Below are 25,585 nucleotides of genomic sequence, written 5' to 3'. Positions count from 1 at the left end.
TTAGGTTCTTTTCCAATATAGGTTATTACGTGATGCAGAGTCTTTCTTTCTTTCTTTTTTTAAATAGATTGTTTAGGGCTTGACCTAACTTTATTTAAATAGCAAATTTTGTCTAAATCCCAAATATTTTTATGTATACATTTTTTAACTAATATTTCATTCTCTACAATTTTTTGGCAAGTTAATTCCAAAGATTTCACTCTTTGCAGGCTGAATGTTTTAATTTATAGTTTACTGAGAATTAAGTTTTCCTTGGAGCTCTGAGGGTATGTGTTTATATACACTGACATGTCTATATACACATCCTTTTCAGATTACTACATTTTTTTTAGTATATATAAATGTATTTTAAAGCTATTTTCTGTTTGTATGGTAAAAACATGAAATGTTTTAATTCTAAAAATTTGTTTCCCCAAATGAATACAGTATAAAAAGTAAAGGTATAAAACTATTCCTTTGAGAATAATCCCTACTAACAGAACTTGGAAATGTTAAAAAATTATGCATAACACTTACTAAAAGTGGTAAGAAAAACTTTATTCAAAGTAAGAGTACTAGAGCTGGGTCTTATAATACGGGAGAGATTGAGCTTTAAGTCTGACTCCAGTAGGGACACAACTAGGATTTATAGCTATGGAACAGGATGGGTCCATGGGATTGCAAATAGAGACTAGGAGACTGCAATGAACAACAACAACAGAGTGGGTGTCAGTGAATGGAAACTTATTAAGAGGTCCATAAGGGTGAGGGTTTGATTCTGGCTCAACTGAGAGGATCATTGCTGAGGCTAGGCAAGGCTGATAAGATATTGAGGCAAGTGATAAGGAATTTGATCTGATACTGAGGGTGGTCAGATCAAGGGTGAGGTATGTTTTCTAAACTGAACTAGCAGATTCTGGCTTAGATTGGACTAAATGGGCAGGCGCCCCGGGATAAATACATGGCCCAAAGTTGGCAGTGCATTAATGAACTACTGCTGCATAACAAATTACCCCAAACTAACAGCTTAGATTGGACTAAATGGGCAGGCGCCCCGGGATAAAGACATGGCACAAAGTTGGCAGTGCATTAATGAACTACTGGTACATGACAAATTACCCAAACTAACAGCTTAAAACAATATTATCTCATACTGCTGCTGAAAGGAATCCAGGAGTAATTCAGTTGAGTGTTCTGGTTCAGGGTTTCATGAGATTGTCGTCATCTGAAGCCTTGACACGGGCTGGTGGATTTCCTTCCAAGATGGCTTACTCACATAGCTGTTGAAACCAGTTTCTTTGCTGGCTGTTGGGAGGAAGCCTCAGTTCTTTCCCATGGGCCCCTCTACTGGGTTACATGAGTGTTGTCAAGATACTACTAAGCTGGCTTCTAGAGTGATCCAAGAGGATGAGCAAGGAGGCTGCAGTGTCTTTTATGACCTAGTCTCAGACACTTCATTTTCATTTCTACAATATTCTAACATTAGAAGTGAGCCACTAAGTCCAGCCCACATGTGAAGGGGAGTATAAACATCCACCCTTGAAAGAAAGGACTTGTGGACATCCTTTAAAACCACATGGTACACACATGGCCACAAAATTGTTTACATACTTGTATGTCCAAAATGCATTTTCCTGCCAATGCTTTCAAATAATTTATCCATTATAGCATTAACTTGTAGTTCAGGGCCTTGTCATCTAAGTCAGTTTCAGATATGGATCAGGGTCTACTTGTGCAATATCTCAAGTGTTCAGTCGTTCAGTTGTTTTCTAATCTTTGCGACCCGATGGACTGCAGCACGCCAGGCTTCCCTGTCCACCATTAACTCCAGGAGCTTGCTCAAACTCAAGTCCATTGAGTTGGTGATGCCATCCAACCATCTCATCCTCTGCCGTCCCCTTCTCCTGCCTTCAATATTTCCCCCATTAGGCTCTTTTCCAATGGGTCAGTTCTTCACATCAGGTAGCCAAAGTATTGGAACTGCAGCTTCAGCATCAGTCCTTCCAATGAATATGCAGGACTGATTTACTTTAGGATTGCCTGGTTTCATCTCCTTGTAGTCCACTAGACTCTCAAGTCTTCTCCAACACATCAGATCAAATTATACAAGTGTAGTTCCTCTAGACCTGATGATCTGTAAACAAAAGAGATGAATTATTCTGCTCACTTTCACAGCCAACATACAGTGCTGGGTCAGGCATAGATAACCTTTATAGACACTCCTGTTCCAGAAAGGGGAGGGGAGTGGGAGTCAATAGTAGCAGTTCTGAAATCCCACGGGTTCTTTTTGGCAGTGCTTTGATTAGCATTTAAGGCCTGGAAACTTCCTAGGCTTCAGTTTCTGAATTTTTAATTCTGCCCTCTGACATGATTCCATTGCAGGAAAGGTGGGTAGTATATGGTTACAGTGAAACAGTCTCCCTAGCCTGCTTCCTGCTTGTCAAAGGTAGAAGTCCAGAGCTCTCTTATTTTGTACTATTGCTGGTCCTTTCAGTCCAAGCTGAACTTAAATATGTTATCTTAAAATCTTGGTATGTCTCCTGATAATCTTACTGGTTTTCATGGTAAAGCACTCCACCCGAAAGCCACAATCACACATGTTTTCATAAAAAGTCCTTCTCTGTCTTGGTTTTCTGCTGAGATAGCTGAGGGATAACACCCTGAAACTTGGTAGAAATCTTATTGTTTGACTGAAATGATCTCTGAGTGACACCCCTAAACTCTTTGGAGGGCATTGGCCTGCCTAAATAATGCCATGAAGCATCCCCTTCCAGCTTTCTGAGGCTTAACAAAGAATTTTACAGTCACACTCATCTTTAGACAACCTTTATTTAAAAAAAATAATAAGAAGAATGACCTATACATGATGTAAATGTTATATTTAGACCATCTTATATCAATGCCTTGTATATGACCTTGCTTCAGAGCCATTAATTTTCGCATCTTCTGACATCTTAAAAGACTGGAAAATTTCCAAATCAGCAAGTTCTGTCTTATTTTTAAATAGTCTTTCTCATATTTATTTATTTATTCATTTAATTTCCCTTCATATTTTACTATAGGCAGCAAGAAGAAACCAGGAAGCACTTTTGGCTGTTTGGCTGGAATTCTCCTTGGCTAGATATCTCAATAAATAAGATACAGTTTCTCCTTCCAGGTCATTAGGTACATTTTCTACTTTTCATAAACTGCAGGTGTAGTGGCCTTTCCTCTGCCCACTCTCCAGGCTCTTTCCCCTGCCTCTCTTTTCTGCCAGGCATCCAGGGTGCACCACTGTGATTCCACTTAGAACTTGTTTGCTCAGTGAGATAACGGGGATTGATTCCCTGGCTTCAGTCCTTCTGCTGGCCAGAGTCTATGTACCTTCCCCTAAGACCTTCATGTTTTCGCTATCCAACTTCCATCACCTGGCTAGATCAATTCCGACAGCTCATACTCACAAATGTACTGGCAGGGAACTCTATGTGCACACATGTGTGTGTACACAGTAACATCCCTGAGAGGAAACTTGCACATATGCAGAAATACAAGCTTTCTTCTCCAGGAACATGAATTTTGGTAAGCACCCAACTTTCTTTGTCCTCGTTGTTTTCTTTCACTTGCTCATTAATCATGTCACTTTGCACTTCTAACTGTGTGCTGCTACTGCTGGTAAGTCACTTCAGTCATGTCCAACTCTGTGTGACCCCATAGATGGCAGCCCACCAGGCTCCCCAGTTCCTGGGATTCTCCAGGCAAGAACACTAGAGTGGGTTGCCATTTCCTTCTCCAATGCATGAAAATGAAAATTGAAAGAGAAGTTGCTCAGTCATGTCCGACTCTTCTCGACCCCAAGGACTTCAGCCTAACAGGCTCCTGCGTCCATGGGAATTCCCAGCCAAGAGTACTGGAGTAGGGTGCCATTGCCTTCTCCATCTAACTCTGTGACTTATCCTCAAAGGTTTCAAAATCTTGACATTTGCTTATGACAGGGATCGACCTGCAGCGCTCGCCATGAACAGCTGTATGACATGAGTGTGTGTTCTGCATTCTCCCATCACCTTGAACAGCTTCACAGTACCAGTCTCTACGTTGGCCTGATCCATTGCCTGTGCATTCCTTCAGGGGACCAGAAAACAAGGACCTCTGGGCTCAGCTGACTTGGAGAATCGCTTTCTCGGTGTGCACCTACCTAGGTCATTCCTTGTCAATGTTGTGGCCCTCTTGCTAGCTTACCACCCGCTATGGCCCACAACATTGTGAGTGAGGCTCTCTGTTCTTCCTATCAGTGTAACTTTCTATGTGCACCTATATACCTGTGCCACCAAGTGCTATGTCCATATAGCAGAAAAAGGCCAAAGAGACGCCTGAGCCTCCAAGAGCCCCAAGAGACTGTGATAGGCCTGGGTCTGAGCCAATGTTGTGAAGATGCTCATGGATACAGGGTCTCTTCCAATACAAAGAATGGAACCTGAGGCCATAAAGGTAAGGTGGTCTCGCTACACGTCTTCCCTTCTGTTTAACACTTCCCATGCACACGGAGTCCCCGAACAGATGATGCCCTGGAAAACCTTCCCTTTCTGGGACCACAGCTAATGCCTCCCTTGGGAAGAAAGAAGCTTTCTATCTCAAATGCACCAAGAGGGCTTGAAACACCCAAGCCACAGTGATTTGCTAAATGCCAAAACTCTCAGTTGCTCTCAGGCCCAGGTAGGACTCCCTACAGGCATGCATCTCTGATTGCCTACACAGCCCACGTGCCAAGGAAGCCAGTCCCCAGTTAGGCCCGGGGGCATCCAAGATGGTCACCTGGAAGGCAGCTTCCTTCTGAGTGTCACCGGGTGCAGATCCCCTACGACAAAATCAGAGCTTTTGCTCCAGCAAGACTTCCAGAATCCTCTCTCAGATGCAGACACACACTATTGCCTCTCAGGCCCCCAGAGTCAGAGGCAAGACCCCAGAGGAAAGAAGGAGTTCACGTCAGGACTTATAGTACACACCATGGTGTATCTTTGGTAGGACAGCTATTGCCTAGACCCTGGACCCTGGAGGGCAGCAGGCCTCTAACTGCCCCCAGGGGCTTCCCTGTATCCCACTCTCCTGAGGTCCCTTGGGACATGCAATTAGCTCACCTTCCTTGCTCCCTCCCCGTTTCCTCCCTCACAGGCTCATCCGGGCAGAGGGTCAGACACTTACACCCCCTTTCGCTTTCCTTGCCTTTCTGCACTGCCAGGGAGGCAGGCTAGAAGTGCCTGTAGGCATGCCACACACACACCCTGTCTCTCCTAGGATGCCTGTGGTTTTGCAGGTACAGCTTACTTTAGCATGTCTCGCGTTTTGTGTCGCAGTTTGTGCCACTCTCAGGGAGGGAGTGTGCTGGCTGATGGGCTGCTCCTGGGCAGCACTGGCCCAGGACCTTCCCAGTTCTCCTTCTCACATGTGTGGAACAAGTCTCCAGTGCAGCAGGCAATCTATGCCCTTCTTCTTCAGGTATCTGCTCAACTCGGCAGGACCTTAGCCTCCTCGCCATCCTGGGTCTTGCCATAACCACGTCCACCATTTCAATAGGCCGGCCATGGCCCCCTAGACTGAAGGCCCCACAGGCAGGGGTTTCAAAGCCCCACCCCACCTGATTGGCCCTTTGTGAATCCTCAGACCATGCACCCCCTCTTCCTAGTCCAAACACACCCAACAACATAGTAGTAATGGTGAGTGTGTTTTGTAATTGGCCTAATTGCAGATATCTGGAGCCACGGTCTGGAGTTATCACTAGCCATCCTTTTCTTGTTCCCACCCTGGACAGGGTCACTGCAGAGATCCAGTGACAAACCACCTTCAGACTGGGGACGCTCCTGCCTCCTCTTATGGTTGTTCAGCACCTTGTCTCCTGTAGCCTTCATCTCTGCATCTGCTCTGGGCCACACATACACACACACACACACACACACACACACACATACACACACATATAAACACAGCCGACACAAGCACATGCATGTGTACACACACATGCTCAGCATGGGACACAAACACAAACAAGGTACACAGGTGTTTCAGAAGGTTAACACAACTGAGTCCTGCAATGTCGAAGATGGTGACAGTAGGCACCATGTCCTGCCCTTGGAGCTCCCTGTCCACCTTCCCCGAACTCTTCTGTATTTTCCCAAGGCAGCTTGAAGCTGCTTCCAGCGCAGCATGTGTGGTGGTGGTGAGATGCCGAGTGGTGAATGTGGAAATTCACAGAAGATCCCAAAGTCAGCACACAGGTGCACTGGGACCCTGGAGTAACAGGAGTAACAGTAACAGGAGCCAGGGGATGGCAGGACCCATGGAAGAATGATTCTGAAAAAAAAAAAAAAAAAAAACCCTTAATTCACCCTCCCTCTAATAGTATCACCTGGACTTTGGCACTGCAACCACAGCTGATTTGAGGTACACTTGCTTCACTCATGGACACACCGAATCCCCAAATCCACAGTCTCAGGGGGTCACTTGCACATGCACGACTCAAATTCAGGCTCCAAAGCCAGCTTGCATGAGTCTGAGCATCCCCATTTGGGAAAGGACAGTGTCCTAGATACTACACGACTGTCCCTTCAGGGCCCACCTCCACACTTCCTCTCCACATATGTTTCTGTCACTTACGCTCATGGAAGAACCTTCCTCCCCAGGGTACTACTTCAGGGGATCATCCCACACATCTTTGCTGATGATCTGCTGGCAAAATGAGTAAGGTGAGCCAGCAACCAAGAATTCCATAATCAATCGTTAACTGTGCAGGTCTCAAACCACCACACCTCAGCAATCCTGTTCGATTCTAAGCAGTTTTGGCCTGACAACCAGCTCAGAAAATTAAGGCTCCTGGTGTCCAGCCTGTGGCTGGGTGCTCCCCATTCGAAGCCCCAGAATCAGTCGACAGGAGTGGAATGATGTGCCCTATACCCTGCAGAAGACAGGGGAGATGGGTGCGGATCTCACACCCTTGCATACCCACACTCTTCACCCTGGGAGCCATGTTTTACCAACGATGTCAAGGTAACTATACTTAGTGATCACTGTGCTCAAGAAGTAGGGTTGGTCCTGAATGGAGAAGATCACCTTGCAGGGGGAACATGGATGGCTCTGCAACTGCACCTGCCAGGGTAGGGAGGAGGGAAAAGTTTTCTGCACCTCCTCCTCCTCCTGAGCAGCGGACTCCAAGGGCAGCAGAAAGGATAAAGCTATGGCCCACAAGCAAGGGATGCCCTGGATGATGGCACTCCTCCGAGCCAAGTCAGGCTTCCTCCTCTGATGGTTCTTGCGCATGAACTGAAAGTAGGCCCTGCAGTTTTTCTCATGCTCAGACCTCAGTTCCACCTTCATGGCGGCCAGTTCCTGCAGTGCATCTTGCCCCAGAAGCTCAGTTGATCTCCTGGGCCTTTCCTGGCCCTGCTCCTCCATCATCTTCTCTTCAGCTCCTGGGAGGACCCCTATTGCTGCTCTTCATCTGCCACAACCTCCACCTCCTCCATGATGTCTTCTGCAGGCAGCTGGAACCCCCGCCCGATCCCTGCCGCATCTCCGTCCACCAGGGGCTCACTGTCGTCCACTGCCTCCAACCTGAAGAGGGTGGTCTCTTTGCCTGGCATTACAACTAGTGGCTCCAAGGTCCCAGCCGCGCAAAGCATCAGGATGGCAGGCCACAGGCCCCAGCAACCCGAACACCAGGGCTTACAACTAAGATGGTCTGGGGTCCCAGGACACTCCTGCATTCTTCTGACCGCCTCCCACACTCCTCTTGGCCCTGGTCGCAAGCCCAGGCTGGGGCAGATACGAAGGGATGGGTCATAATAGCACAACAAGTGGTGCACAAATGTGGCTCAGGCTGCAGTAATCCTGTGGGACCCACTAGCTCTTTGGGGGCAGGGAGTGAGGGGGATGGTAGGGAGATGGGAGCTCGTGTGTGTGGGGTGGCCTTAGGCTGAAGAATGGGTTGGAAGACAGCACAGGACATGGTGGACAGGCTCTGGGGATATCAGCCAAATAGGCGGGGCCCTAGGTGGTGAGCCACTCTCGAGCTGCTGGCCAAAAATTAGTGCAAAGCCTGAGAGCGTGGTGGGTGGCACCCTTACGGACACATCCCTAGACCAGATGGCATCTTCGACGGTTCCTGGTCTGCAGCCCACCCACGAGGCATATTCTGCTCCAGGGAGGTAGTGGGTTTTGCATCTGCTGCTAGCCCAGGCACAGTCATTGACCAGGCTCTGGAAATTCCAACCACAGGTTCCTGCTTCACAGTCCAAACACCAAACTCCTGTGTCCCTCGGGCCCGTCAATAACTGGGAACTCTCCCTGAGTATCAAAGGATAAGCAGGGGCACCACGTGCCTGGATACTTTAATCCATGGGATAGAGAACCTGTTCCTGTCTGGATGCTAGGGAAGTAGGGAAAAACCCCACTGTTTGCTACAGTTGATCTCCACTGTTCAGGGACACCAGAGCCTTAGGGTACAGAGCTTAATCTGTGTCTCTTTATCTCTGCTTCTGGCATAGCACTATTTTGGGCAATCCTTCTATGTGTGTACCAAGGGCTGGTGTCTGTGTGTCTGCATCTCTCCACGTGGCGCTGTTGGTGTCTGGCACACTCTGGATACCAGTGCTCATATGAGAAGCTTATCCATGGCGTGAAGGCAAGCCCTTCTCCTCCTTAGTGAGTTGCACCAATGGGAGATCCGATTTTTTTAGTCCACGCGTTCAGATAGTTCTTTCTCAAACTTGAAAGCTAACAGTGGGTGGTCACTGCTGAACTGCAGAAGGGGCCTGGCGACCCTCCTTCCATTGCTGGACAGATATGAATGCTGCACAGGCCTGAAGTGGCTTGGCCACACTTTGCACAGATGGAGAAATGAGGCATGCCCTCCTGGCATAAGGGAACTCCCTGAACATTACTCGAATACCTGCCAGGGAGACAGTAAGGACAGCTCCCCTATGACTTCCACGACCCACCGGTGCCAGAGACATGCACGTCTGCCCATGTACGCTATTGAGGCCCTTTCAACGTGTGCCAGGGTCCAGCCCCAGCACCATCCAGGGATACCCTCAGGAAAAACGGTGCCAGCAAGAGAAAAGTAAAGGAGAGAAAAAGAGGCTGATATTCCCTGGTTTACGCAGAAAGCCAATGAAGCCCCTGACACGGGACTTGCTCTGTTCACAGAGGCCACAGGCGCCCTCTGAATGGAGCGAAGATGCAAAGTGCCTTATCGATTGGGTTTTAGAAGCCCTGGCAAAAAAAGTGAACTCAGAGAGCCTCTGGGCTCAAGTGAATCTGCCTGAGAAAAAGAGAGAAATAGAAAGAAACAATGTCACCGGGAGACCCAGCTTAGGTGAAACGGGTCTGCAGCTTTATTTTGAAAAGGGGCTTTTATACCCTGAGTTACACATTTCCAGGAGTGAAAGATACAAAGTCATGCAGAATCAGCTCAACACTCCATCAGTTTTACCTTTATCGAAACCAGGACATTTTCTGCATAACTTTCCCCCAAAGAGGGTCTTATGTTATGTACATTATCTTCTGGCCCTGTGACCTGTTAACATTTTGTGACTCTTTCTTGATAAAGGTTGGTCAACCTGAAAACCTGCTTTCCCTTTATCTTTCCAGTCTGCAGTCCCCCTCAGGAAACAGAGTTACATTCTCATGGAGCAAAGGTGCAGTGGATTACAACAAAGAAAGTACTTATTAACTCAAGAGGCTTATGTTGCTAATACCAAGTCTACTGCTTGTTTTTCTTGCATACCAACTATACTAGCTAATGCACTTACAGGTGCACATTGGGTAAAGGACAAGGAAACTCGATAGCAAACATTGCCTCAACAATGCAGTGTTATTCTAATAAAGCTTTTCTTTTTTATCACTCGATGGTTATGCTTGGGGTGTTGTGAACAATCATGTGCATTAGTTACAAGAGTGTGGATAAAACTGCCAAGCAAGCTAAAATAGTAACAGAGGGGTTAGATTTAAAATGTTCCTTTCAATCCCAGGAGACTTATTAACTAGAGCCCTAAGTTGGTTTTCTTCAGAGAAAGGTGGTTGGAGAGAACCCCCTGTTAATGTCAAAAGAATTGGTGAAAGGCATAATATAGTAAACAGTAGAGAGACAGATTTTGGTTTTGGAGCAGATGCTCGAGCAGGTCCAGGGAATCCCTTGACTTCTGATCCGCCTTTGCCTGTCAGATCTTCTCCTGGATCCTGGCATCTTTCCTTTTTTTATTTTTTTAAAACAGCCAGATGTAATTCAGTCACGAGCTTCTGAGTGCTCTGTCCAAGAGTTCTGACAATACAAGGAAGAATAATTATGAGAAGCAGAATTAGAGTGGCCACGGCAGCATAGCTAAAAATAGTAGACAGAATGTTTTTTTCCTGAAATAAGGTTCAAAAATATAAGAAAAAAGGTCATTTGCTGCTCCTGAGGTGGAAAAATCCAATGGGAATGTTCCATGGTCTTTATCTGAGTGTGAAGTTTGCCTAAATCTAAACTAATGCTGGAGCTATTCCATACCCCCGAAATATGATTTCTAATTTTCTCCCAGTTATAATCTGTCTCGTTTACTTTCATGGGTGTTACACAAATCCACCAGTAGTCGGCATGACAGGACAGTGACAGGTTTACTTTTAATGCCTGTAATTCAGTCCCAATATGCATTACTGCTTCCTCCAGGGCATCTACCTCCATTTCTAGTTTCCTATCTATAACTTCCTGCCAAAGCTAAAGAGCCATTTTTAGACATGAACGTGAACGAGAACGTGAACGTGAAGTCACACAGTCGTGTCCGACTCTTTGCGACCCCATGGACTGTAGCCTACCGGGCTCCTCTGTCCATGGGATTTTCCAGGCAATTTTAGACATAGTATTAACATATTGAGCAGTATGCACTTTTTGAGTCAATGATATTGCCGCCACAGTGACAGAGGTAATTGCAGTTATTAAAGCTGATATTCTCAAGAAAGGCAAGCTCACAAACAGTCATGATCACATCAAATCTTGTAATTGTTGCAGCACAGCAAGACCACAGTTATCATACCAATAAGTGAGTGCAGTCACAGGCACCATAAGATAGGGTGGACTTCGCAACACTGCAAAGGAACAAACGTTATATTGAGGGTTCACACAAGATGAGAGAGTACATTGTTCACAAGATACTATGTTAGGTCCACCTGAATAATTTATTTGTATATTAAGTCCTTTGGAGTCATTAGTGAAGAGAAAAACATAGGGAGAGGGTAGGCAAGCTAAAATAAAATAAGTAGACTCATTTTTTGGTCGGGATAGGGTTATGTCAATTTGCCAGAGAGCATTAGGCTTAAGGCCTCGGAGATTTACTCCTAACAGTGGAGATGGATTAAATATTGGGAAATTTGGACATAACTTTACCATTTGTCTAGCTGTTTCTTTTAGGGATATGAAATTCATACCTTAAACCAGTTGCATTTTGATGGTGACTTTTGTGAGAAGTTTTGGCTTTGTCCATCTTTTTCTGTAAGTTTAAAGCAATTACTTTAGTCAATGCATCTGCCAAAGCATTTCCTTCATGTAAAGGGCCAGACAAGCCAGAATGGGCTCTAATATGTCCCACAAAGTATTTCTTATCTCTGTGTTTAATCTCTTTCTGTAAACCAGATAACAAGGAGAATATAGTAGTTTTATTTTGGGGGGATATTAGCGGTCTCTATATGAGGAATCAACCCTACAGTATATCGGGAGTCAGTCAAAAAATTGAAGGTGTGGTCTCTTAAATGTTGAAGAGCCCAAATAACTGTTCATAACTCAGCTCTCTGGGCAGATGTCACTTCAGTTACCTGAACATGGGATATTTTATCAATAATTGTGACTGCTTTAACATTAGAGGAATCATCTGTGAAAACTAAAATTGTCCCTTCTAAAGGTGGAAGTCCAGCAATGCAAGAGACGTCTGCTCCAGTATCTAACAGCCCTATTTCATTTCCTTGAATTAAAAGGTCTTTTGAAGGCCGAGAAGCTGTAATTTCCTGAACCCAAAAAGCTAGATTACTAGATCCAAATACTCTGTGGCCCCTAGCTTGAGAAGTCAAGTTTTTTTTTTTTTTTTTCCTTTCTGATAATAACTTAAAAGCAAAAGCTGTGCTATTCTTTGACCTTTATTAATTTGCACAGTTTTGGCAAGTGGCAAGATCAAAACTTAAATTTCCCCAATATAATCAGAATCTACTACAACAGGCACCAGTGAAATTCCTCGAAAAGAAAGCGAGCTACGCCCAAACACTAATCCTATAATACCCTCAGGTAGGGGGACAGCCACTCCCATTGGAATTGGAGTAACAGGCATGTCCGGAGTTAATATTGTTGTTAAATCCCCTTACCATTCCACTTCTCTCCTAGCCTGCGTGAGGCCCCCCTGAGGGTTTTCTCCAAGGAGCATGCTCTGCATATTGTGTATGTGTCTGCTTTAAAAGTTCTGTTGTGCAAAAAACTTTTTATCATCTTCAGCCTTAGGCAACACCTTCGGAGGCTTTGGGAGGCACAAATGGAAGTGGCGGCAGTCACCTTAAATCAGAAAGTGGTGGATAAGTTTTTAAAGGTTTGTGCAGAGGGGGAGGGGGCTCACCAGGGCGCCTGACCATAGGATCCTGTAAGCCCCCTCCTTCCTCGGGAGGTAGAGCACAGTCTGTCTCCTTTTTGTTCTTCAACGGCAGAAAATATGATCTGCACAAAAGTGGAGACCCACCACCGACCACTATAGCCTCGCCCATAGGCTGTCTAACAGCTTCATGACAAGGGTTCAGGACATTTCTAATCATATTTCACAGAGCAAAGCATCTACAGGAACATTTTCTGGCCCATGAAAAGTATAAAACAATGTAGAAATTTAGACAGTTTTCCTGTGCTTTTTTTAATGTCTCTATGGGCTAACATGTGAAGTAGTACTTCAATAAACATTTGTCTATTCTTAGATGCAGAGAAACCTATTTTTCTAGAGAATATTCTTATTCATTCTGTACCCTCTTCACCCTGCTGGCAGTTAGGCAGGTACAATCCTAACCGCCCCACATTACGGTCTCAAATTATTTACCCTTCAGATTTATGAGCAGGATCTAAAGCATCCTTAATCATATTCCAAAGAGAAAGGGTGTCAGTGGTTACTTTTTCTGGGTAATGCAAAAGTGTAATAAGATTTTACCTGTTTCCCTACATTTTCCCAAGTATCTAGGTTACCAGTGCCCTCTTCTGGAAACCAAACACATTGCTCTTGTACAAACGTAAAAAATGATTGAATACTAACCTTAACTTTAATTCCTCTTTTATTTAACAATTGCAAGATTACTCCTATAAAGAGCTGTCGTTCTTTTGATTCGTTGTTCCCCGTGTCAGTGATTTCTGTCTTCAAGGAAAGATTCAACACTACCCACTCTTCCTCACACTACCTATCGTATGCAAGGGGGTTTGCAGCACCCTAAGTGGGATCCTGGCCGTTCCAAAAACTGGACAATGGGGAGACTTACCTTCAGGTTCCTGTTCTGGGTGCCATTTGCCAGGGTCCAGCCCCAGCAGGATTTAGGGATACTCTCAGGATGAACGGCATTGGCAAGAGGGAAAGTAAAGGAGAGCAAAAGAGGCTGATATTCCTTAGTTTACACAGAAAGCCAATAAAGCCCCTAACACAGCACTCGCTCTGTTCATGGAGGCCACAGGCGCACTCCCGATGGAGCGAAGACGCAGAGCACCTTCTAGATTGGGTCTTAGAAGCCCGGGCAAAAAAGTTAACACAGAGAGCCGTTGTGCTCTAGGGAATCTGGCTGATAGAGAGAAAGAGAGAGAGAGAGAGAGAGAGAGAGAGAGAGAGAGAGAGAGAATGACACGGGGAGACCCAGCTTAGGTGAAACGGGTCTGCAGCTTTATTTTCAAAAGGGGCTTTTATACCCTGAGTTACACATTTCCAGAAGTGAAAGATACAAAGTCATGCAGAATAAGCTCAAAATTCCATCAGTTTTACCTTTATCGAAACCAGGACATTTTTTGCAAAGCTTTTCACAAACAAGGGTCTTATGTTATGTACACTATCTTCTGGCTCTGTGGCCTGTTAACATTTTGCAACTCTTTCTTGATAAATGTTGGTCAACCTCAAAACCTGCTTTCCCTTTATCTTTCCAGTCTGCAGTCCCCCTCAGGAAACAGAGTTACATTCTTTCCCCGTCAGGAAACAGAGTTACATTCTTATGGAGCAAAGGTGCAGTGGGTTACAAGAAAGAACAAACTTATTAACTCAAGAGTCTTATGTTGCTAATACCAAGGCTACCGCTTGTTTTTCTTGCATTCCAATATACTAGCTAATGCACTCCCAGGTGCAAATTGGGTAAAGGACAAGGAAACTCAGAAGGAAACATTGGCTCAACAATGCAGTATTATTCTAATAATGCTGTTTTATCACTCAAAGGTTATACTTGGGTTTTGTTGTGAACAATCATGTGCGTTAAATACAAGAGTATGAATAGACCTGCCAAGCAAGCTAAAATAGTAACAGAGGGGTTAGAATTAAAATGCTCCTTTCAAGCCCAGGAGACTTATTAACTAGAGCCTTAAGTTGAATTTCTTCAGAGAATGATTGTCAGGGAGAGCACCCTGTTAATGTCAGAAGAACTGATGAAAGGCATACTATAGTAAACAGTAGACAGACAGATTTTGGTTTGGGGGCAGATGCTTGAGCAGGTCCAGGGAATCCCTCGAGTCCTGATCCGCCTTTGCCTGTCAGATATTCTCTGCATGACTTTTGTCATGCATGGGGTCTCCCGTGGTGGCTCCCAGCAAATGCGATTCTGTTCTCCATGTGAGAACACACCCAAGCCTGCCTTGTCGCCCAAGGCTGTGGGGAGGGAAGCAATAAGAGGATCAAGCTAAGCCATCCATCCTATAGTCCTGATACCCAATATATGTGTTCTGCAAAGAGTACAATTAGTAATATTTCAAACTGGAAGACTCTGCAGGTAGCAGGTCCTTATGCTACAGTTCTGGTCCATCACTGAAAACACAGGAAAAAGGCAAACCTTGCCCATGCTCTTGGCAAGGTCAGGGAAAGTATGCCTGGCACTTCAGAAGGACAGAAAGACCCTTGTAGCCGGGTGGTCAAGGGGTTGTGTGGTCACCCACTTTGGTTTCTGTGTCTGGGGTTGCTGCCTGTTCTGTGTCTTGGAACCTCTGAACTCTCACTGGTCGCCCACAGGCACTTTCCTCCTGCCTCTCCTTTCTGACGGGCATCCTTGGTGCACCATTCTGACTCCACTTAGAACTTGCTATCTCGGTGAGATAACAGGAACTGTTATCAGTGCTTCTGCTGGCTGGAGTCTAGGTGGAGTCTTTCCCTATGACGTTCATGCTTTGCTATTCAACTCCCATTACCTGGTTAGGTCACTTCCGACAGCTCATACTCATAAGCGTACTGGCAGGTGGTTCTTTGTGTGCATGTGCATGTACACAGTAACATCCCTGAGAGGAAACTTGCACATATGCAGAAAGTACACGCTTTCTTCTCCAGGAACATGAACTTTGGTAAGCACCCAACTTTCTTTGTCCTGGTTATTTTCTTTCACTTGCTCATCTCAGGTTGCACTTCTGACTCTGTAACTTAGCACCAACTGTGTTAGAACCACCCAGACATCACTGATTGACTAAATGCCAAGACTCCCTTTCAGTTGCTCTCATTAGGCCCAGGTAGGTCTTCATACAATCAGGTATATCTGCTTTCCTAACAGCCAAAGTGCCAAAGAAGCCTGTCCCTGGTTGGGCCCAAAGACATCCAAGACAGTCACCTGGAAGGCAGGGTCCCACTGAGTGTCACCTGGTGCAAATCCCCTATGACAAAATCAGAGAATCTGCTCCAGAGAGAGAGAGCCACAATCTTCTCTCAGATGCAGATGCACACCTTTACCCCTCTAGACCCCAGGGCCAGGGGCATGACCCCAGAGGAAAGAAGGAATTCACGTCAGGACTTTCAGCACACACCATGGGGTATCTTTGGCAGGACCGCTATTGCCTAGACCCTGGACCCTGAAAACCAGCAGGCTTCAAATTACCCCCAGGGGCTTCCCCATCTCCCCTCCCCCGAGTTCCCTTGGGACATGCAATAAGCCCACCACCCTTGCTTCCTCCCTGTTCCCTCCCTCACAGGCACAACCCAGAGGAGGGCCACACACGTACACTAGGCCCTGCACTTTCTTTGCCTACCTGCACTGCCAGGGAGGCTGGAAGTGCCTGGAGGCATGCCACGCTCACATCCTGTCTCTCCTAGGAGGCCTGTCATTTTGCACAGACAGCCTGCCTTACCTTATCTTCCATTTTGTGTCACATGGTGTCAGTGTGTGCCACTCTCATGGACATAGCATGCTGGCTTTTGGGCTGATCCTGGGCAGTACAGCCCAGGACCTTTCCAGTTCTCCTTACGTGTGTGGAACAAGTCTCCAGTGCAGCAGACAATCTGTGGCTCTTTCTCCTTCAGGTCTCCGCCCTTTTCTGCAGGACCTTAGCCTCCTCACCATCCCAGTCCTGCCATAGCCACATCCACCATTTCCAAAGGCCGGCCCATGTGACCACAGGCTGAGGGCTCCAAAGCCAGTGGTCTCAAAGCCCTACCCCACCTGATTTGTCCTGGGTGAATCCTCAGGCCATGCATCCCCTCTTCCCGGTCCAAACACACACAACAACACAGTAGAAATGGTGAGCTTGTCTTATATTTGGTCTAATTGCAGATTTCTGGAGCCATGGTCTGGAGTTATCACTGGCCATCCTTTCCCCGTTCCCATCCTGTACAGGGTACTGCAGAGATACGGCGACCAACCACCCTTAGACTGGGGACGCCTCGTGCCTCCTCTTATGGTTGCTTGGCACCTCCTCTCCTGTCTCCTTCATCTCTGTGTCTGCCCTGGGCCAGACACACACACACACACACACACACATAAACACAGCCGACACAAGCACACACATGTATACACACATATGCTCGGCACAGGAACACAAATGCAAACAGGAAACTCATGTGTTTCAGAAGCCCGTGTTCCCTGATTGTGTTTGTGTCTCCGTGCCGAGCATGTGTGTGTATACACGCATGTGCCTATGTCGGCTGTGTTTGTGAGTGTGTGTGTTTGTGTGTGTAGCCCAGGGAAGACACAGAGATGAAAGTGACAGGAGAGGAGGAGCCTAGTTACCATAAGTGGAGGCATGAGGTGTCCCCAGTCTAAGGGTGGGTGGTCTCTGCAATGTCAGAGATGTAGTCGGTATGCACCATGCCCTGCCCTTGTGGCTCCCTGTTCACCTCCTCCACGAGCTCTTCCCTGTTTACCTCCTCCACGAGCTCTTCCCTGTTCACCTCCTCCACGAGCTCTTCCATATTTTCCCAAGGTAGCCTGAAGCTACTTCCAGCGCAGCATGTGTGATGCTTGTGAGCCACCAAGTGGTGCATGTGGAAATTCACAGAAGATCCCAAAGTCAGCACACAGGTGCACTGGGATCCCAGAGAGGATGCCCTTTCAATGATAGACCTTCCCAAGTTAAGGGGCGGGAATGAAGGCCCCAGGCAATGTCAAACTCAGTGAGCAACAGGAGGCCGGGTGATGGCAGGACCCACAGCAGGATTATTCTGAAAAAGATACTTAATTCACCCTGCCTCTAGTAGTACCACCTAGGAGTCTCATGCTGCAACCACAGCTGATTTGAGGGAGACTTGTTTCACTCACGGACACATTGAATGCCCAGACCCAAGTCTCAGCAGGCCACCTGCTACATGCATAGCTCAAATCCATGCTCCTCAGCCAGCTTGCATGAGCCTGATCATCCCCATTTGCGAAAGGACAGTGTCACGGCTCCAACACAGTTGTCCCTTCACAGCCCACCTCCAGACCCTTTACCACATGTGTTTCTGTCAGTTACCACTCATGGAAGAATCTTCCCTCCTGGGGTAGCACTTCAGGGGATCGTCCCACTCGTCTTAGCTGATGATCTGGTGGCAACACGAGGAATGTCACCTCTGGGCTGACCAGGACCCGAACCTTCCCATGAGCAGCCAAGAACTCCAACATCAATCATCAACTGTATGCAGGACCAAAACAACTCCACCTGAGCAATCCTGTTGATTCTGGGCAGTTGTGGCCTGACAACCAGTTGAGAAAGTTTAGGCTCCTGGTGACCAGCCTGTGGCTGGCTCCTCCCTGTTCAAAGTCCCAGAACCAATGGACTGGTGTGGAACAATGTGCCCTTTACCCTGCAGAAAGATAGGGGAGAAGGGTGCGAATCCCGCAGGTGAATCATCCACACCCTTTCATACTGACAGTCGTCACCCAAGGAGCCACGTTTTACCAGTGATGTCAAGATAATACTCTTTTATGATCACTGTTGTTCAAGAAGTAAGGGTGGTCCCAAAAAGGAAATATCAGCTTGCTGTGGGACCAGAGATGGCTCGCACCTGTACCTGCTAGGATAGGGAGAAGGGAAAAGGTGCAAGCTTCTAGGGGCCTCAGCTTGCCTCCCATTAACAGCTTCCATGAAGCCTCTCCAAACTCTCCCAGTGTAGGAACATGGAAAACATGATCCTCCCACTCTCCACCAAGTCCCATACCCACCTGTCCTCAGTCTCCCTCATTGACCTTCAAGTCGATCATGTAGCTGAGAAAGTCTTTATCTTGGTCGCTGATGATGACAGAAACTTGAGGGTGGTTCATAATCTGCTTTAGGTCAAGGAGCCATTTAGGCCACATACTAGGCCAAGAAGATCCAGGAACAACAGTCCTAGTCTGGGGTGGAAGAAGGACACTGGAACAGGCATCGTCAAGGATGCTGGGCACTTCTGCTTGCCCAGCCACTACTGATGTCCTCAGGCCCTGCCATACCATCAGACACGCTCATGGCTCTGGGTTCCTTTTGGTGTACTGCATCTGAGGTGGTCTGCATTCCCCAAGCAGAGACTGTTTCTGATTGTTACTCTTCTCTAGACCTGTGTATGCTGGGTAGTGGTATGTCACTGCTTACATGGTTAGACATGCAGTCGTTGTAACACATCGTGTCTGAAAGCAAAGGTGTTGGTGTGTGTTTGCGTATGTGTATGTGTGTCTGTGTGTGTGTATGTGTGACTCCCATGTCTCAGTTATTTTCAGGATCATCCACATTTACAACAATAACTGTCTGCTGAGACTGCTCTGGTGTACTGTCTCTGGTCATTCCTGACTTAGAGGCCTCGGAGCTGTTCCTCCTCAGATGCAGGCCTGAAGTAGACACACAATGTCATGGCTTCGACACTCACAGGTGTGGCCCTGCCAGGACTCTATTCAGCTGTGCCTTTGAAGCCTGCGAATTGCCCAGTACCACACTTCCTTCAGGGTCCACCAGCACTCGCCCCCACCCCTCCTCCTGCTCCTGCCTCTGCACCTCCTTCTCCTCCTCCTAAGTAGACCCCAAGGAGCAGCAGAAAGGATACCACTTTGTCCCAGAAGCCAGGGATGCCCTGGATGGTGGCGCTCCTCTGAGCCAAGTCCTCCTCTGATGGCTCTTCACATGAAACAAACATAGGCCCTGCGGTTTTTCTCATGCTAAGACGTCAGTTCCACTTGCAGGGCGGCCAGCGCCTGTAGCACATATAGCACCAGAAGCTCATTCAGGCCTTTCCTGGCCCTGCTTCTCCAACATCTTCTCCTCCAGCTCCTGGGAGGATCCCTGTTGCTGCTCCTCATCAGCTGAAACCTCTACCTCCTCCATGATGTCTTCCACAGGCAGCTGGAACACCCGCCTGATTCCCACCACATCTCCATCCACCAGGGCCCTGCCATCCTCTGCCATCTCCACCCTGAAGAGGGTGGCATCTTCGCCTGGTGTGACAACTGGTGGCTGCTAGGTCCCAGCTGTGCATAGCATCACAAGGGCAGGCTGCGGGGCCCCATCCCCCTGAACACCTGGGCTCACAACTAAGAAGGTCCAGGGTCCCAGGACGCTCCCGTCTTCCTATGACCACCTCTCACGCTCCTCTTGGCCCTGGCCATGACCCCTGGCTGTCAGAAGCGAAAGGACAGACATAATAGCACCAAAGCAAGTGGTGTGCAATGGAGGCCCAGTCTGCAGTAAACCTGTGGGGCCCGCTTGCTTTTTCGGGGTGGGGAGTGAGAGGCATGGTTGGGAGGCAGGGGCTGGTGTGTCTGGGGTCGCCTGAGGCTGAAGAAAGGGGTAGTGGACATCCCAGGACAGGCTGAACGGGCCCTGGGACATCACCCAAACAGGCAGGGCCCTAGGTTGTGAGCCACGCACAGGCTGCTGGCCCAAATCTAGACCAATGGCCAAAAGGGTAGTGGACGGCACCCTTATGGACATGCCCCTAGACTGGAGGGCATCTTTCCTGGTTCCTGGGCTCCAGCTCCACCACGTGGCCAGATTCTGCTCCAAGGAGCTAGCAGGTTTTGCATCTGCCGCTTCCCCGGGGGCTGTCATTGACCTGGATCTGGAAATTCCAACCACGGGTTCCTGCTCCGCAATCCGAAAAACACACTCCTGGGTCCCACAAGACCTTTAATAACCTTTAATAACTGGGCGTTCGCTCTGAGTATCCAAAAGATCCAGTGGCTGGATACTTTTCTCCATGGGACAGAGTACCTGTTGCTGTCCGGATGCTACGGGAGTAGGAGTACCATTTGCGTGTGTACACATTAACATCCCTGAGAGGAAACAGTTGATCTGCATTGTTCGGGGACACCAGAACCTTAGGGTACAGAGCTCGCTCTGTGTCTCTTTATCTCTGCTTCTGGCATAGCACTGTTTTGGGCTATCCTTCTGTGTGTGTACCAGGGCTGGTGTCTATGTAGTTCCATCTCTTTAAGTGATGCTGTTACCCTTTGCCACTGTCTGGACACCAGCACTCATACGAGAAGCTTATCCTTGGCATGAAGGCAAGCCCTTCTCCTCCTGAGTGAGTTTCACTAACGGGAGATCAGACTCTTTTTTAATTTAAATTTATTTATTTTAAGTAGAGGCTAATTACTTTACAATATTATATTGGTTTTGCCATACATCAACATGAGTCCACCACGGGTGTACAAAATCAGACATTTTTAGTCCACACTTTCAGACAGTACTTTCTCAAACTTGAAAGCCAACAGTGGGCGGTCACTGCTGAACCTCAGAAGGGGCCGGTTTATCCTCCCTCCCTCACTGGACAGATGTGAACACTGCACAGGTCTGCAGCGTCTTGGCCACACTTTGCACAGAGGGAGAAATGGGGGCATGCTCTGCTGGCATGAGGAAACTCCCTGAACCTTGTTCAAACGCCTACCAGTGAGATGCTAAGGACAACTCCCTGTTAAGTTCCAGGACTTCCTGGTGCCCGAGACATGCACGTCTGCCCATTTACCCTACCAAGGTCGTTTCAAAATGGTTCTGTTCTCCATGTAAGAACACGTACCAGCCTGCCCAATAGGCCAATCCTGTGGGGCCAGGAGCAGCAAGAGGATCAAGCTAATCCATCCATCCTATAGTCCTTACTCCCGATATATACCTTCTTCAAAGAGTACAAAGAGTGATTTTTCAAACTGGAAGACTATGCAGGTAGCAGGTGCTTATGCTGCAGTGCTGGTCCATTTCTGAAACCTCAAAAAAAGGCACGGGGTGCTCATGCTCATGGCAAGGACAGGGAAAGAAAGCCCAGTGTTCTAGAAGGATAGAACGCCCTGGTAGCTACATGTCCAAGGGGCTGTGGGGTCACCCACTATGACCTCTGTGTATTGGAATTGCAGCCTGTTCTGTGTCTCGGATCCTCTGCACTCTCATTGGTCACCCCCAGGCACTTTCTTCCTGCCTCTCCTTTCTGCCAGGCATCCTGGGTGCACCACTGTGATTCCACTTAGAAGTTGCTCACTCAGTGAGATAACAGGGATTGGCAACCCGGCTCCAGTGCTTCTGATGGCCAGAGCATGTACCTTTCCCTATGGCTTTTATGTTTTCCCTATTCAACTTCTATCACCTGGTTAGGTCAGTTTCTACACCTCATACTCACAAGCATACTGTCAGGCGCTTTTCATGCATATATGCACACACATGCGTGTGCACACATTAACATCCCTGAGAGGAAACTTGCACATATACAGACATACAAACTTTCTTCTCCAGGAACATCAATTTTGGTAAGCACCTGACTTTCTTTGTCCTGATTATTTTCTTTCACTTTCTCATCGATCCTGTCAGGTTACACTTCTAACCCTTTGACTTAGCCTCAAAGGTTACAAAATTTTGGCATTTGCTCCTGACAAGGACCGATCTGCAGAGCTTCAGGCAGGGTTGGAAATGCTCGCCCTGGACAGCTGAATGAGTTCTGCCTGCATTCTACATTCTCCCATTACCTTGGACAGCTTCACAGTACCAGTCACACTGGCCTGATCCATTGCCTGTGCATTCTTTCAGGGGACCAGAAAACAAGGACGTCTGGGCTCAGCTGACTTGGAGAACTGCTTTCTCAGTGTGCCCCTTCTAAGTCATTCCTGGTCAAAACTGTGTCCCTATTGCTAGCCTACCACATCAACATTCTGAGTGAGGTCCCCTGTTCTTTCTACCTGTGTAGTTTTCTGTGTGCACCTGTCTACCTGTGCCTCCAAGCACTATCTCCCTTTAGCAGGAAAAGACCTGTGCCTCCAAGCACTATCTCCCTTTAGCAGGAAAAGGCCAAAGAGATGCCTGAGCCTCCAAGGTCCCCCAGAGTCTGTGAGAGACCTGGGTGTGATCCAATGTTGTGAAGAAGGTGCCCATAGATAGAGGGTCTCTTCTGAAACAAGGCATGAAGCCCGAGACCATAATGGTAAGGTGGCATTCCTACAGGTGGTCCCTTCTGTTTATTCCTACCCAGACCCATGGAGTCCCCAAACAGATGATGATCTGGGAATCCTGCCCTTTCTGGGCCCACAGCTCATGCCTCCCTTGGACAGAAAGCAGCTTTTCTATCTCAAAAACACCAAGAGGGCTTGATTCCACCCAGGCCTCATTGATTTGCTAAATCAAATACTCTCTTTCATTGGGTTCATTAAGCCCAGGTAGGACTCCCTGGAGTCAGGCATCCCTGCTTACCTACACAGCCCACGTGCCAAGTTAGCCAGTCCTTGGTTGGCCACAGGGGCATCCAAGACGGTCACCTGGAATGCAGCTTCCTTCTGAGTGTCAGCTGGTGCAGATCCCCTACGACAAAATCAGAGATTATGCTCCAGAGAAACTGCCAAAATCCTCCCCCAGGTGCAAACACACACCTTTGCCCTCAGGTCCCCAAAGCCAGGGGAAAGACCCAGAGGAAAGAAGGAATTTATATCAGGACTTTCAGCACAAGCCATGGGGTATCTTTGGCAGGAGCGTTATTGCCTTTCCCCTGGACCCTGAAAACCAGCAGGCCCTACACTGCACCCAGGGGCTTCCCTGTCTCCCACTCTCATGAGGTCCTTCGGACACGCAATAAGCCCACCATCCTTGCTTCCTCCCTGTTCCCTCCCTTATAGGCACACCTCGGCAGAAGAGCACACACGTAAAACACCTGCACTTTCTACGCCTTTCTGCACTGCCAGGGAGACTGGAAGTGCCTGGAGGCATGCCACACTCACATGTTGTCTCTCCTAGGATGCCTGTGGTTTTGCACGACAGCCTACCTTAGCATGTCTCGCATTTTGTGTCACATCGTTCCAGTGTGTGAAACCCTCATGGAGAGAGGGTGCTGGCTGATGGGCTGATCCTGGGAAGCACTGGCCCAGGACCTTCCCAGGTCTCCTTCTCACATGTGTAGAGCAAGTCTCCAGTACACAAGTCAATCTGTGCCTCTTTCTCCTTTGGGTCTCTGTCCTTCTCAGCAAGACCTTAGCCTCCTCACCCATCCCAGGTCCTCTGTATCCACATCCACCATTTCCACCTGCCAGCCCATGTCCCCACAGGCTGTGGGCTCCACAGGCAGTGGTTTTAAAGCCCCACTCCACCTGATTTGCCCTGGGTGAATCCACAGACCATGCACTCACTCTTCCTGGTCCAAACACATACAAGAACACGGTAGAAATGGTGAGTGTGTTTTTGTATTTCATCTCATGGCAGATTTCTGAAGCCAAGGTCCTGAGTTATCAGTGGCCATCCTTTCCTCATTCCCATCCTGGACAGGGTCACTGCAGAGATAGGGCGACCAACCACCCTCAAACTGGGGGTGCCTTGTGTCTCGTCTTCTGATTGCTTGGCATTTCCTCTCCTGTAGCCTTTTTCTCTGATATTTCCCTGGGCCACACACACACACACACACACACACACACACACACACGCACGCAAACACAGGTGACACAAGCACACACGTGTATACACACACAGGCTCGATACAGGGACACAAACACAAACAGGGAACACAGGTGTTTCAGGAGCTGAAGACGCCCATGTGTCCAGCAGTATCAGAGATGGCATCAGTAGGCACCACGTCCTGCACTTGGAGCTCTCTGTCCACCTCCTCCCTGAGCACTTCCGTATTTTCCGAAGGCAGCCTGAAGCCTCTTCCAATGCAGCAAGTGTGGTAATGGTGAGACGCTGATCGGTGGATGTGCAAAATCAGAAGATCCCAAAGTCAGCACACAGGTGCACTGGGACCCTGGAGAGGACGTCCTTTCAATGATAGGCCTTCCCAAGGTAAGGTGCCTGAGTGTAGGGCCCAGGCAATCATAAACTCTGTGAGCAAAAGGAGGCCAGGGGATGGCAGGACCCACAAAAGGATGATTCTGACAAAGATACTTAATTCACGCTGCCTTTAGTAGTATCATCCAGGACTCTCGCACTGCAACCACAGCTAAATTGAGGGAGACTTGCTGCACTCAAGTACACACTGAGTCCCTAAGCCCCGGTCTCAGCAGATCATCTGCTACATGCATGACCCAAAATCTGGCTCCAGAGACAGCTTGCATGCGACTGAGCATCCTCATTTGAGAAAAGACAGTGTCCCGGCCACTACACGGCTGTCCCTACAGGGCCCACCTCCAGACCCCTTCATCACATGTGTTTCTGTGGTCCGCTAATGGCAGGACCTTCCTTCCTATGGTACTACTTCACAGGATCATCCCCCACATCTTTCCCAATGATCTGCTGGCAGCACAAGAAAGATTAGCCCAGGACTGACCAGGCCCCCAACCCTCCTGTGAGCATCCAAGAACTCCAACATCAATTGCCAACTGTATGCAGCCCCAAAGCAACCCCACCTCAGCAATCCTGTTCGATTCTGTGGCCTGACAACCAGTTGAGAAACTTAAGGCACATGATGTCCAGCCTGCAGCCTGTGCTCCTCATTCAAAGTCCCAGAGCCAGTGGACTGGAGTGGAATAACTTGCCTTATAACATGCAGAAAGACAGGGGACACAGGGGCGGATTCCACAGGTGGATCATCCACCTCCTTACACACCTACACTCACCACCCTGGAGCCACGTTTTACCAGTGATGTCAAGGTAATACTCCTTAATGATCACCATGTTCCAGAAGTAGGAGTTGTCCCAAAAGGAAAAGATCAGCTTGCAGCGGGACGTTGGATGTCTCTGCACCTGCACCTGCCAGGATAGGGAAAAGGGTAAAGGTACAAGCTTCTAGGTGCCTCAGATTGCCTCCGAGTC

At 47.9% G+C, this 25,585-nt stretch overlaps 1 pseudogene; it reads left to right on the top strand.

Annotated features, from left to right (window-relative positions):
- Nucleotides 1-15,816: 15,816 nt before the first annotated feature.
- On the top strand, nucleotides 15,817-24,999 carry LOC132344543 (uncharacterized; annotated as a pseudogene).
- The last annotated feature ends 586 nt before the right edge of the window (nucleotides 25,000-25,585 follow it).

Source organism: Bos taurus, chromosome Y, assembly GCF_002263795.3.
Source record: "Bos taurus isolate L1 Dominette 01449 registration number 42190680 breed Hereford chromosome Y, ARS-UCD2.0, whole genome shotgun sequence".
In the NCBI taxonomy this organism is placed as follows: domain Eukaryota; kingdom Metazoa; phylum Chordata; class Mammalia; order Artiodactyla; family Bovidae; genus Bos; species Bos taurus.
This window is presented reverse-complemented; position numbering and strand designations above follow the sequence as displayed.